Source organism: Macaca thibetana, chromosome 8 (genome assembly GCF_024542745.1).
Source record: "Macaca thibetana thibetana isolate TM-01 chromosome 8, ASM2454274v1, whole genome shotgun sequence".
Lineage (NCBI taxonomy): Eukaryota > Metazoa > Chordata > Mammalia > Primates > Cercopithecidae > Macaca > Macaca thibetana.
This window is the reverse complement of record NC_065585.1, coordinates 709,339-722,751: the sequence shown is the minus strand read 5'-3', so window position 1 is coordinate 722,751 and position 13,413 is coordinate 709,339. Positions and strand designations below refer to the sequence as shown.

Sequence of the window (13,413 nt, the reverse complement as noted above, 5' to 3'; positions counted from 1 at the left end):
CAAAAATTGTGGGGAAAAGAAAGATCAGATTGTTACCGTGTCTATGTAGAAAAGGAAGACATAAGAAACTCCATTTTGATCTGTACTAAGAAAAATTGTTTCTGCTTTGAGATGCTGTTAACCTGTAACTTTAGCCCCAGCCCTGTGCTCACAAACACATGTGCTGTATTGAATCAATGTTTAATGGATTTAGGGCTGTGCAGGATGTGCCTTGTTAATGTTATGCCCAGACTGTTTATCCCCCGAAGAAGACCACCAGAGTCCAGAGTCAAAGCTAAGCAGCAAGGATCTTTATTACAGGTTCGAACCTGGAAATCTCACTCGCTCGCGAAAGGACACGGGCAGGAGAGCTCCCCCACTGAGCTCCGAGCAGTGTTATATAGTCTAAGAAAAGTGGGCATAGAATTATTATACAAATCAGATATATGATTGGCTAGTGTTTGAACAAGGCGATTTGGCTAACTATGATTGGTTCCTGCCATGTCTGATATTTCGGTTCAACCTTTGAGGCGGGAGAGCAGTTTTACACAAAGGCAGTTAATTATATTGCGTCAGGTTGCCCAACTGGTTTATGGCAGCAAGAGTTTATCTTACTTAAACACGTCTTGTGACCTTGCCTCAGAACTTACAAAATCTCTGGTACGTGCAGAAAAACAGGTACTTACAGAACTTAAAAAATCTCTGATATGTGCAAAGATTAGAGAGCAGAACAAAGGGTTTAGCAATAGGGTGTAGCTGGGGGGCGGGTACACATCTATGTTTGTGCCCTTTCATTAACAATATGTTTGCAGGCAGTATGCTCGGTAAAATTGCCATTCTTCATTCTCGATTAACCAGGGACACAATGCACTGTGGAAAGCCACAGGGACCTCTGCCCAAGAAAGCCTGGGTATTGTCCAAGGTTTCCCCCACTGAGACAGCCTGAGATATGGCTTCGTGGGAAAGGAAAGACCTTACCATCTGTGGGGAAAAGGAAGAGAGATCAGCCTGTTACTGTGTCTATATAGAAAGAAGTAGACATAAGAGACTCCATTTTGTTCTGTATTTGTGATGCTGTTAATCTGTGACCCTACCCCCAACCTTGTCCTTTGCAAGAGACATGTGGTGCGGTGACTCAAGGTTTAATGGATTTTGGGCTGTGCAGGATGTGTCTTTGTTAAACAAATGCCTGAAGGTAGCTTGCTGGTTAAAAGTTATCACCATTCTCTTAATTTCAACTACACAGGGACACGTACACGGCCAAAGGTCGCAGGGACCTCTGCCTAGGAAAGCTAGGTATTGTCTAAGGTTTCTCCCCTTGTGATAGACTGAAACAATGCTGCTAAAAGGTTTATGGAGATGTTTGCATATGCATCTCAAGGCACAGCATTTTCCTTTGAACTTATTCATGTCACAGAGGTGTTTGTTCATATGTCTTACTGCCGATTTCCTCTTTTTTCTTTGATCCTATTGTCCTGCCACTCCCCTGTCTTTAAGATGGTAAAGATAATTATCAATAAATACTAAGGGAACTCAGAGACCGGGGCCGGCGTGGGTCCTCTATAAGCTGAGCGCCGGTCCCCTGGGCCCCCGCTTTTCTTTCTCTATACTTTGTCTCTGTGTCTTATTTCTTTTCTCAAGTCTCTCGTTCCACCTTACGAGAAATACCCACAGGTGTGGAGGGGCAGGCCACCCCTTCATCTGGTGCCCAACGTGGAGCTTTTCTCTAAGGTGAAGGTACGGTGGAGCGTGGTCATTGAGGACAAGTCGACCAGAGACTCCCAAGTACGTCTACAGTCAGCCTTGCGGTAAGCTTGTGCGCTCGGAAGAACCTAGGGTAACAATGGGGCAAACTAAGAGTAAATATGCCTCTTATGGCAGCTTTATTAAAATTCTCTTAAAAAGAGGGGGAGTTAAAGTCTCTACCAAAAATCTAATTACGCTATTTCAAACAATAGAGCAGTTTTGTCCATGGTTTCCGGAACAGGGAACTTTAGATCTAAAAGATTGGGGAAAAATTGGCAAAGAATTAAAACAAGCAAGTAGGGAAGGTAAAATCATTCCGCTCACAGTATGGAATGATTGGGTCATTATTAAAGTAGCTTTAGAACCGTTGCAAACAGAAGAAGATAACGTTCCAATTTCTGATGTCCCTAAAAGCTGTGCAGTAGATTGTGAAAAAGAGGCAAGGATAGAATCCCGGAAAGGAAAGGAAAGTTCACACTGTGAATGTGTATCAGAGCCGGCTATGGCTCGGTCAACGCAAAATGTTGACAATAATCAATTACAGGAGGTAGTATATCCTGAAACGTTAAAATTAGAAGAAAAAAATCCAGAATTAGCAGAGCCATCAGAGTCTAGACCACGATGGCCAACTCCTCTTCCAGCAGCTCAGATTCCTGTAACTTTACAACCTCAAATGCAGGTTAAACAAGTACAAACTCCAAAAGAAGATCAAATAGAAAAAGAGTCTCTGTCACGGCAATGCCAATACAAATACAGTGTCCACAATATCAGCCGGTAGAAGATAAGACCCAGCCGCCAGTAGCCTATCAATACTGACCGCCAGCTGAACTACAGTATCAGCAGCCCCCAGAAAATCCGTATGGACAGCCAGGAACATTTCCAGTGCCACAGGGCAGGGTGCCATATCCTCAACCGCCCACCATGAGACTTAATCCTACAGCACCGCCTAGTACACAGGGTAGTGCGTTACATAAAATTATTGATGAGGCAAGAAAACAAGGAGATATTGAAGTGTGGCAATTCCCAGTAATATTAGAAGCAAGACCACCTGGAGAAGGGGCCCAAGAGGGAGAGTTTCCCGTAGCTGAAGCCAGATATGAGTCCTTTTCTATAAAAATGCTAAAAGAAATGAAAGAGGGAGTAAAACAGTATGGACCCAACTCTCCTTACATGAGAACATTATTAGATTCCATTGCTCATGGACATAGACTCATTCCTTATGATTGGGAGATTCTGGCAAAATCCTCACTCTCACCCTCTCAATTTTTACAATTTAAGACTTGGTGGATTGATGGGGCACAAGTACAGGTCCGAAAAAATAGGACTGCCAATCCTCCAGTTAACATAGATGCAGATCAACTATTAGGAATAGGTCAAAATTGGAGCACTGTTGACCAACAAGTAATAATGCCAAATGAAGCCATTGAGCAAATCAGGGCTATCTGCCTTAGAGCCTGGGAGAAAATCCAAGACCCAGGAACTGCCTGCCCCTCCTTTAATACAATAAGACAAGGCTCTAAAGAGCCCTACCCTGATTTTGTAGCAAGACTTCAAGATGCTGCTCAAAAGTCAATTACCGATGAGAATGCCCGTAAGGTCATAGTGGAGTTGATGGCATATGAAAACGCCAATCCTGATTGTCAATCAGCCATTAAGCCATTAAAAGGAAGGGTTCCCACAGGATCAGATGTAATCTCAGAGTACGATAAGGCCTGCGATGGAATTGGAGGAGCTATGCATAAAGCTATGCTTATGGCTCAAGCAATCACAGGAGTCGCTTTAGGAGGACAGGTTAGAACATTTGGGGGAAGATGTTATAATTGTGGTCAAATTGGTCATCAAAAAAAGAATTGCCTAGTCTCAAATAAACAAAATGTATCTACTCAAGCTACTACAATAGGTAAAGAGCCACCTGGCCTATGTCCAAGATGTAAAAAGGGAAAACATTGGGGTAATCAATGTCGTTCTAAATTTGATAAAAATGGGCAACCACTGTCGGGAAACGAGAGGAGGGGCCAGCCTCAGGCCCCGCAACAAACTGGGGCATTCCAAATTCAGCCCTTTGTTCCTCAGGGTTTTCAGGAACAAAAACCCCCACTGCCACAAGTGTCTCAGGGAATAAGCCAGTTATCACAATACAGCAATTATCCCCCGCCACAAGCGGCAGTGCAGCAGATTTATGCACCATACAAGCAGTCTCTCTGCTTCCAGGGGAGCCTCCACAAAAAATCCCCACAGGGGTATATGGCCCATTGCCTGAGGGGACTGTAGGACTAATCTTAGGAAGATCAAGTTTAAATCTAAAAGGAGTTCAAATTCATACTGGTGTGGTTGATTCAGACTATAAAGGTGAAATTCAATTGGTTATTAGTTCCTCAATTCCTTGGAGTGCCAGTCCAGGCGACAGGATTGCTCAATTTTTACTCCTACCTTTTATTAAAGTTGGAAACAGTGAGATAAAAAGAACAGGAGGGTTCGGAAGCACTGATCAGACAGGAAAGGCTGCATATTGGGCAAGTCTGGTCTCTGAGAGCAGACCTGTGTGTAAGGCCATCATTCAAGGAAAAGAGTTTGAAGGGTTGGTAGACACTGGAGCAGATATCTCTGTCATTGCTTTAAATCAATGGCCAAAAAATTGGCCTAAACAAAAGGCTGTTACAAGACTTGGCGTAGGCACAGCTTCAGAAGTGTACGAAAGTACGATGATTTTACATTGTTTAGGACCAGATAATCAAGAAAGTACTGTTCAGCCAATGATTACTTCAATTCCTGTTAATCTATGGGGTCGAGATTTATTACAGCAATGGGGTGCGGAAATCATTATGCCCGCTCCATTATACAGCCCCACGAGTCAAAAAATCATGACTAAAATGGGATATATACCAGGAAAGGGGTTAGGAAAAAATAAAAATGGCATTAAAGTCCCAACTGAGACTGAGAAAAATCAAGAAAGAAAAGGAATAGGGTATCCTTTTTAGGGGCGGCCACTGTAGCGCCTCCTAAACCCATTCCATTAACTTGGAAGACAGAAAAACCGGTATGGGTAAATCAGTGGCCGCTACCGAAGCAAAAACTGGAGGCTTTACATTCATTAGCAAAGGAACAATTAAAAAAAGGACACATTGAGCCTTCATTCTCATCCTGGAATTCTCCTGTATTTGTAATTCAGAAAAAATCAGGCAAATGGCATATGTTAATGGACTTTTAAGAGCCGTAAATGCTGTAATTCAACCCATGGGACCTCTTCAACCTGGATTGCCCTCTCCGGCCATGATCCCAAAAGACTGGCCTTTAATTATAATTGATCTTAAGGATTGCTTTTTTACCATTCCTCTGGCAGAGCAAGATTGTGAAAAATTTGCCTTTACTATCCCAGCCATAAATAATAAAGAACCAGCCACCAGGTTTCAGTGGAAAGTACTACCTCAGGGAATGCTTAATAGTCCAACTATTTGTCAAACTTTCGTAGGTCAAGTCCTTCAACCAGTTAGTTAAACAAAAAAAAGGGGGAGACAGTAAGGAGTGTACTACTCCTCAGATGCAGCTTAATCTAGCACTCTATACTTTAAATTTTTTAAACATTTATAGAAATCAGACTACTACTTCTGCAGAACAACATCTTACTGGTAAAAAGAACAGTCCACATGAAGGAAAACTGATTTGGTGGAAAGACAACAAAAATAAGACATGGGAAATAGGGAAGGTGATAACCTGGGGAAGAGGTTTTGCTTGTGTTTCACCAGGAGAAAATCAGCTTCCTGTTTGGATACCCACTAAACATTTGAAGTTCTACAATGAACCCATCGGAGATGCAAAGAAAAGCGCCTCCACGGAGACAGAAACACCGCAATCGAGCACCATTGACTCGCATGATGAACCAAGTGATGATATCAGAAGAACAGATGAAGTCACCACACACCAAGAAGGCGGAGCTGCCGACCTGGGCACAGTTAAAGAAGCTGACACCGTTAGCTGAAAAAAGCCTAGCTAGCACAAAGGTGACACAAACCCCAGAAAAAATGCTGCTTACAGCTTTAATGATTGTATCAACGGTGGTAAGTCTCCCCATGCCTGCAGGAGCAGCTGCAGCTAATTATACCTACTGGGCCTATGTGCCTTTTCCCGCCCTTAATTCGGGCAGTTACACGGATGGATAATCCTATTGAAGTATATGTTAATAATAGTGTGTGGGTACCTGGTCCCACAGATGATCGTTGCCCTGCAAAACCGGAGGAAGAAGGAATGATGATAAATATTTCCATTGGGTATCGTTATCCTCCTATTTGCCTAGGGAGAGCACCAGGATGTTTAATGCCTGCTATTCAAAACTGGTTGGTAGAAGTACCTACTGTCAGTCCCACCAGTAGATTTACTTATCACATGGTAAGCGGAATGTGACTCAAACCACAGGTAAACTATTTACAAGACTTTTCTTATCAAAGATCATTAAGATTTAGGCCAAAAGGGAAACCTTGCCCCAAGGAGATTTCCAGAGAATCAAAAGATTTAGTTTGGGAAGAATGTGTGGCCGATAGTGCAGTGATATTACAAAACAATACATTCGGAACAGTTATAGATTGGGCACCTCGAGGTCAATTCTACCACAATTGCGCAGGACAAACTCAATTCTGTCCCATGCACTAGTGAGTCCAACTGTTGATAGTGACTTAACGGAAAATTTAGATAAACATAAGCACAAAAAATTACAGTCTTTCTACCCTTGGATATGGGGAGAAAAGGGAATCTCTACTCCAAGACCAAAAATGATAAGTCCTGTTTTTGGTCCTGAACATCCAGAATTATGGAGGCTTACTGTGGCTTCATACCGCCTTAGAATTTGGTCTGGAAATCAAACTATAGAAACAAGAGATTAAAAGCCATTTTAATCTATCAACCTAAATTCCAGTCTAACAGTTCCTTTACAAAGTTGTGTAAAGCCCCCTTATATGTTAGTCATAGGAAATATAGTTATTAAACCAGACTCCCAAACTATAACTTGTGAAAATTGCAGATTGTTTATTTGCATTGATTCAACTTTTGATTGGCAGCACCGTATTCTGCTGGTGAGAGCAAGAGAAGGCGTGTGGATCCCTGTGTCCATGGACCGACCATGGGAGGCCTCACCATCCATCCATATTTTGACTGAAGTATTAAAAGGCATTTTAAGTAGATGCAAAAGATTCATTTTTACTTTAATTACAGTGATTATGGGATTAATTGCAGTCACAGCTATAGCCACTGTGGCAGGAGTTGCATTGCACTCTTCTGTTCAGACAGTAAGCTTTGTTGACAATTGGCAAAAGAATTCCACAAGGTTGTGGAATTCACAATCTGGTACTGATCAAAAATTGGCAAATGAAATTAATGATCTTAGACAAACAGTCATTTGGATGGGAGATAGACTCATGAGCTTGGAACATCATTTCCAGTTACAGTGTGACTGGAATACGTCAGATTTTTGTATTACACCCCAAGTTTATAATGAGTCTAAACATCACTGGGACATGGTTAGACGCCATCTACAGGGAAGAGAAGATAATCTCACTTTAGACATTTCTAAATTAAAAGAACAAATTTTTGAAGCCTCTCAAAGTCACTTGAATATTGTGCCTGGAGCTGAGGCGTTAGATCAAGTGGCAAAACATCTTTATGAATTAAACCCCACGACTTGGATTAAGTCTATTGGAAACTCTACTGCAGTAAATTTTGGAATTATGTGTCTCTGTTTAATTGGCTTGTTTTTAGTGTGCCGGACCAGTCGAAGAATCCTGCGTCAAAATCGAGAGAACGAACAAGCCTTCATCGCCATGGCACATTTATATAGAGGAAAAGGGAGGGAGAACGTTGCGGGGAGTCAGGGACCTTGAATGCAGGGACTGGCTGAAGCCACGGCAGAAAAACATAAAATGTGAAGATTTCATGGACATTTATTAGTTCTCCAAAATTAATACTTTTGTAATTTCTTATGTCTGTCTTTACTTTAATCTCCTAATTCTATCATCTTCTTTGTAAACTGAGGAGGATATATGTCACCTCAGGACCCTGTGATGATTGCCTTAAACTGCACAAATTGTTTGTGGAGCATGTGTGTTTGAACAATATGAAATCTGGGCACCTTGAAGAAAGAATAAGATAACAGCAATGTTCAGGGAACAAGGGAGGCAACCTTGAACTGGCCGCCGGTGAGCCGGACGGAACAGAGCCATATTTCTTCTCTTTTCATTATGCAAATAGGAGAAATATCGCTGAATTCTTTTTCTCAGCAAGGAACAGCCCTGAGAAAGAGAATGCGCTCTGAGGGTAGGCCCATAAAGGACCCCCTTGGAGACGTGCCGCCTTTTACGGTTGAAGCCGAAGGGATGAAATAAGCCCCGGCCTCCTGTAGCGCTCCCAGGCTTATTAGGACGAGGAAATTCCCACCTAATAAATTTTGGTCAGACAGGTTGTCTGCTCTCAAACCCTGTTTTCTGATAAGATGTTATCCATGACTATGCATGCCCCAAAATTTTAATTTTAACACCATCCTGTGATCTCATCCTGCCTCCACTTGCTTTGTGATATTCTATTACTTTGTGAAGTATGTAATCTCGGTGTCATGATGACAATCGTGGTTTTGCTGAAAAGAAAAGGGGGAAATGTGGGGAAAAGGAAGAGAGATAAGCCTGTTACTGTGTCTATATAGAAAGAAGTAGACATAAGAGACTCCATTTTGTTCTGTATTTGTGATGCTGTTAATCTGTGACCCTACCCCCAACCTTGTCCTTTGCAAGAGACATGTGTTGCGGTGACTCAAGGTTTAATGGATTTTGGGCTGTGCAGGATGTGTCTTTGTTAAACAAATGCCTGAAGGTAGCTTGCTGGTTAAAAGTCATCACCATTCTCTTAATTTCAACTACCCAGAGACACGTACACGAGGAGACCTCTGCCTAGGAAAGCTAGGTATTGTCCAAGGTTTCTCCCCATGTGATAGACTGAAACTATGCTGCTAAAAGGTTTATGGAGATGTTTGCATATGCATCTCAAGGCACAGCATTTTCCTTTGAACTTATTCATGTCACAGAGGTGTTTGTTCATATGTCTTACTGCCGATTTCCTCTTTTTTCTTTGATCCTATTGTCCTGCCACTCCCCTGTCTTTAATTATCAATAAATACTAAGGGAACTCAGAGACCGGGGCCGGCGTGGGTCCTCTATAAGCTGAGCGCCGGTCCCCTGGGCCCCTGCTTTTCTTTCTCTATACTTTGTCTCTGTGTCTTATTTCTTTTCTCAAGTCTCTCGTTCCACCTTACGAGAAACACCCACAGGTGTGGAGGGGCAGGCCACCCCTTCAACCATCCCCCAGCCCAACACCCGTAAAGGGTCTGTGCTGTGCTAAGGAGGAGGAGTGAAAGAGGGAGGCCTCGCCGGGCGCGGTGGCTCAAGCCTGTAATCCCAGCACTTTGGGAGGCCGAGACGGGCGGATCACGAGGTCAGGAGATCGAGACCATCCTGGTTAACACGGTGAAACCCCGTCTCTACTAAAAAATACAAAAAACTAGCCGGGCGAAGTGGCGGGCGCCTGTAGTCCCAGCTACTTGGGAGGCTGAGGCAGGAGAATGGCGTGAACCCGGGAGGCGGAGCTTGCAGTGAGCTGAGATCCGGCCACTGCACTCCAGCCTGGGCGACAGAGCATGACTCCGTCTCAAAAAAAAAAAAAAAAAAAAAAAAAAAAAAAAAGAAAGAGGGAGGCCTCTTTGCAGTTGAGATAAGAGGAAGACTTCATCTCCTGCTCCTCCCTGGGAATGGAATGTCTTGGTGTAAAGCCGACCATTCCCACCATTCCCAATCGTTCTATTCTGAGATAGGAGAAAACCGCTCTGTGGCTGGAAGTGAGACATGCTGGCAGCAATACTGCTGTTACTCTTTGCTACACTGAGATGTTTGGGTAAAGAAAAACATAAATCTAGCGCTGCTGCTCTGTTACTCTTTGCTACACTGAGATGTTTGGGTAAAGCGCGGTGGCTCACGCCTGTAATCCCAGCACTTTGGGAGGCCGAGGCGGGCGGATCACAAGGTTAGGAGATCGAGACCACGGTGAAACCCCGTCTCTACTAAAAATACAAAAAAAAAATTAGCCGGGCGCAGCGGCGGGCGCCCGTAGTCCCAGCTACTCAGGAGGCTGAGGCAGGAGAATGGCGTGAACCCGGGAGGCGGAGCTTGCAGTGAGCTGAGATCGCGCCACTGCACTCCAGCCTGGGCCACAGAGTGAGACTCCGTCTCAAAAAAAAAAGAGAGAAATGTAAATCTAGCCTACGTGCACATCCGGGCACAGCACCTTTCCTTGAACTTATTCATGATACAGATTCCTTTGCTCACATGTTTCCCCGCTGACCTTCTCCCCACTTGTTGCCCTGCTACACTCCCCTCGCTAAGATAGGAAAAATAATGATCAATAAATACTGAGGGAACTCAGAGGCTGGTGCTGGTGCGAGTCCTCAGTATGCTGAGCACCAGTCCTCTGGGCCCACTGTTCTTTCTCTATACTTCGTCTCTGTGTCTTATTTCTTTTCTCAGTCTCTCATCCCACCTGACGAGAAATACCCACAGGTGTGGAGGGGCTGGCCCCCTTCAAAAATTAGCCGGGCATGGTGGCGCACACCTGTAATCCCAGCTACTCGGGAGACTGAGGCAGGAGAATCGCTTGAACCCAGGAGGCAGCGGTTGCAGTGAGCCCTCCAGCCCGGGTGACAAGAGTGAGACTCCGTCTCAAAAAACATACAATAAAAATAACCAGAAGAGATAGAAACACAAGAAAGAAGGTCATGTGGGCCGGGCGCAATGGCTCACACCTGTAATCCCAGCACTTTGGGAGGCTGACGTGGGTGGATTACCTGAGGTCAGGACATCGAGACCAGCCTGGCCAACAGGATAAAACCACATCCTACTAAAAATATAAAAATTAACTAGGTGTGGTGGTGGGTACCTGTAATCCCAGCTACTCGGGTGGTTGATGCAGGAGAATTGCTTGAATCTGGGGGGCAGAGGTTGCAGTGACGTGAGATGGTGCCACTGTACTCCAGCCTGGGCAACAGACTGAAACTCTGTCTCAAAAGAAGAAAGAAAAAAGAAAAGGAGAGAGGAGGGGAGGTCATGTGAAGACTGAAGGGGCGGGGGATAATTGCTGTATTGTGATAACTGGCTTATTCCCTGAGACACTTGTGGCAGTGGGGGTTGTTGTTCCTGTTGCCCATTTTTATCAAATTTAGAATGACATTGATTACCCCAATGTTTTCCCTTTTTACATCTTGGACATAGGCCAGGTGGCTCTTTATCTGTTCTTGTAGTAGCTTGAGTAGTTACATTTTGTTTATTTGAGACTAGGCAATTCTTTTTTAGATGACCAATTTGACCACAATTATAACATCTTCCCCCAAATGTTCTAACCTGTCCTCCTAAAGCAACTCCTGTGATTGCTTGAGCCATAAGCATAGCTTTATGCATAGCTCCTCCAATTCCATCGCAGGCTTTAACGTACTCTGAGATTACATCTGATCCTGCGGGAACCCTTCCTTTTAATGGCTTAATGGCTGATTGACAATCAGGATTGGCGTTTTCTTATGCCATCAACTCCACTATGACCTTACGGGCATTCTCATCGGTAATTGACTTTTGAGCAGCATCTTGAAGTCTTGCTACAAAATCAGGGTAGGGTTCTTTAGAGCCTTGTCTTATTGTATTAAAGGAGGGGCAGGCGGTTCCTGGGTCTTGGATTTTCTCCCAGGCCCTAAGGCAGATAGCCCTGATTTGCTCAATGGCTTCATTTGACATTATTACTTGTTGGTCAACAGTGCTCCAATTTTGACCTGTTCCTAATAGTTGATCTGCATCTATGTTAACTGGAGGATTGGCAGTCCTATTTCTTCGGACCTGAACTTGTGCCCCATCAATCCACCAAGTCTTAAATTGTAAAAATTGAGAGGGTGAGAGTGAGGATTTTGCCAGAATCTCCCAATCATAAGGAATGAGTCTATGTCCATGAGCAATGGAATCTAATAATGTTCTCATGTAAGGAGAGTTGGGTCCATACTGTTTTACTCCCTCTTTCATTTCTTTTAGCATTTTTATAGAAAAGGACTCATATCTGGCTTCAGCTACAGGAGGCTCTCCCTCTTGGGCCCCTTCTCCAGGTGGTCTTGCTTCTAATATTACTGGGAATTGCCACACTTCAATATCTCCTTGTTTTCTTGCCTCATCAATAATTTTATGTAACACACTACCCTGTGTACTAGGCGGTGCTGTAGGATTAAGTCTCATGGTGGGCGGCTGAGGATATGGTGCCCTGCCCTGTGGCACTGGAAATGTTCCTGGCTGTCCACACGGATTTTCTGGGGGCAGCCGATACCGCAGTTCAGCTGGCGGCCAGTATTGATAGGCTACTGGCGGCTGGGTCTTATTTTCTACCAGCTGATATTGTGGACACTGCATTTGGAATGGCATTGCCATGATAGAGACTCTATCTTTTTCTATTTGATCTTCTTTTGGAGTTTGTACTTGTTTAAGCTGCATTTGAGGTTGTAAAGTTACAGGAATCTGAGCTGCTGGAAGAGGAGTTGGCCATCGTGGTCTAGACTCTGATGGCTCTGCTAATTCTGGATTTTTTTCTTCTAATTTTAACGTTTCAGGATATACTACCTCCTGTAATTGATTATTGTCAACATTTTGCGTTGACCGAGCCATAGCCGGCTCTGATACACATTCACAGTGTGAACTTTCCTTTCCTTTCCGGGATTCTATCCTTGCCTCTTTTTCACAATCTACTGCACAGCTTTTAGGGACATCAGAAATTGGAACGCTATCTTCTTCTGTTTGCAACGGTTCTAAATCTACTTTAATAATGACCCAATCATTCCATACTGTAAGGGGAATGATTTTACCTTCCCTACTTGCTTGTTTTAATTCTTTGCCAATTTTTTCCCAGTCTTTTAGATCTAAAGTTCCCTGTTCCGGAAACCATGGACAAAACTGCTCTATTGTTTGAAATAGCGTAGTTAGATTTTTGGTAGAGACTTTAACTCCCCCTCTTTTTAAGAGAATTTTAATAAAGCTGCGATAAGAGGCATATTTACTCATAGTTTGCCCCATTGTTACCCTAGGTTCTTCCGTGCGCACAAGCTTACCACAAGGCTGACTTTAGACGTACTCGGGAGTCTCTCGTCAACTTGTACTCAATGACCATGCTCCAGCGTACCTTCACCTTAGAGAAAAGCTCCACGTTGGGCACCAGATGAAGGGGTGGCCTGCCCCTCCACACCTGTGGGTGTTTCTCGTAAGGTGGAACGAGAGACTTGAGAAAAGAAATAAGACACAGAGACAAAGTATAGAGAAAGAAAAGCGGGACCCAGGGGACCGGCGCTCAGCTTACAGAGGACCCACGCGGGTCCCGGTCTCTGAGTTCCCTTAGTATTTATTGATAATTATCTTTACCATCTTAAAGACAGGGGAGTGGCAGGACAATAGGATCAAAGAAAAGAGGAAATTGGCAGTAAGACATATGAACAAACACCTCTGTGACATGAATAAGTTCAAAGGAAAATGCTGTGCCTTGAGATGCATATGCAAACATCTCCATAAACCTTTTAGCAGCATTGTTTCAGCCTATCACAAGGGGAGAAACCTTAGACAATACCTAGCTTTCCTAGGCACAGGTCCC

General features: G+C 43.8%; 1 protein-coding gene across 1 annotated transcript in view; it reads left to right on the top strand.

Annotated features, from left to right (window-relative positions):
• Nucleotides 1–13,413, top strand: part of KIFC2 (kinesin family member C2) — a 109,983-nt gene that overhangs the window by 20,343 nt on the left and 76,227 nt on the right. The window lies entirely within an intron of this gene.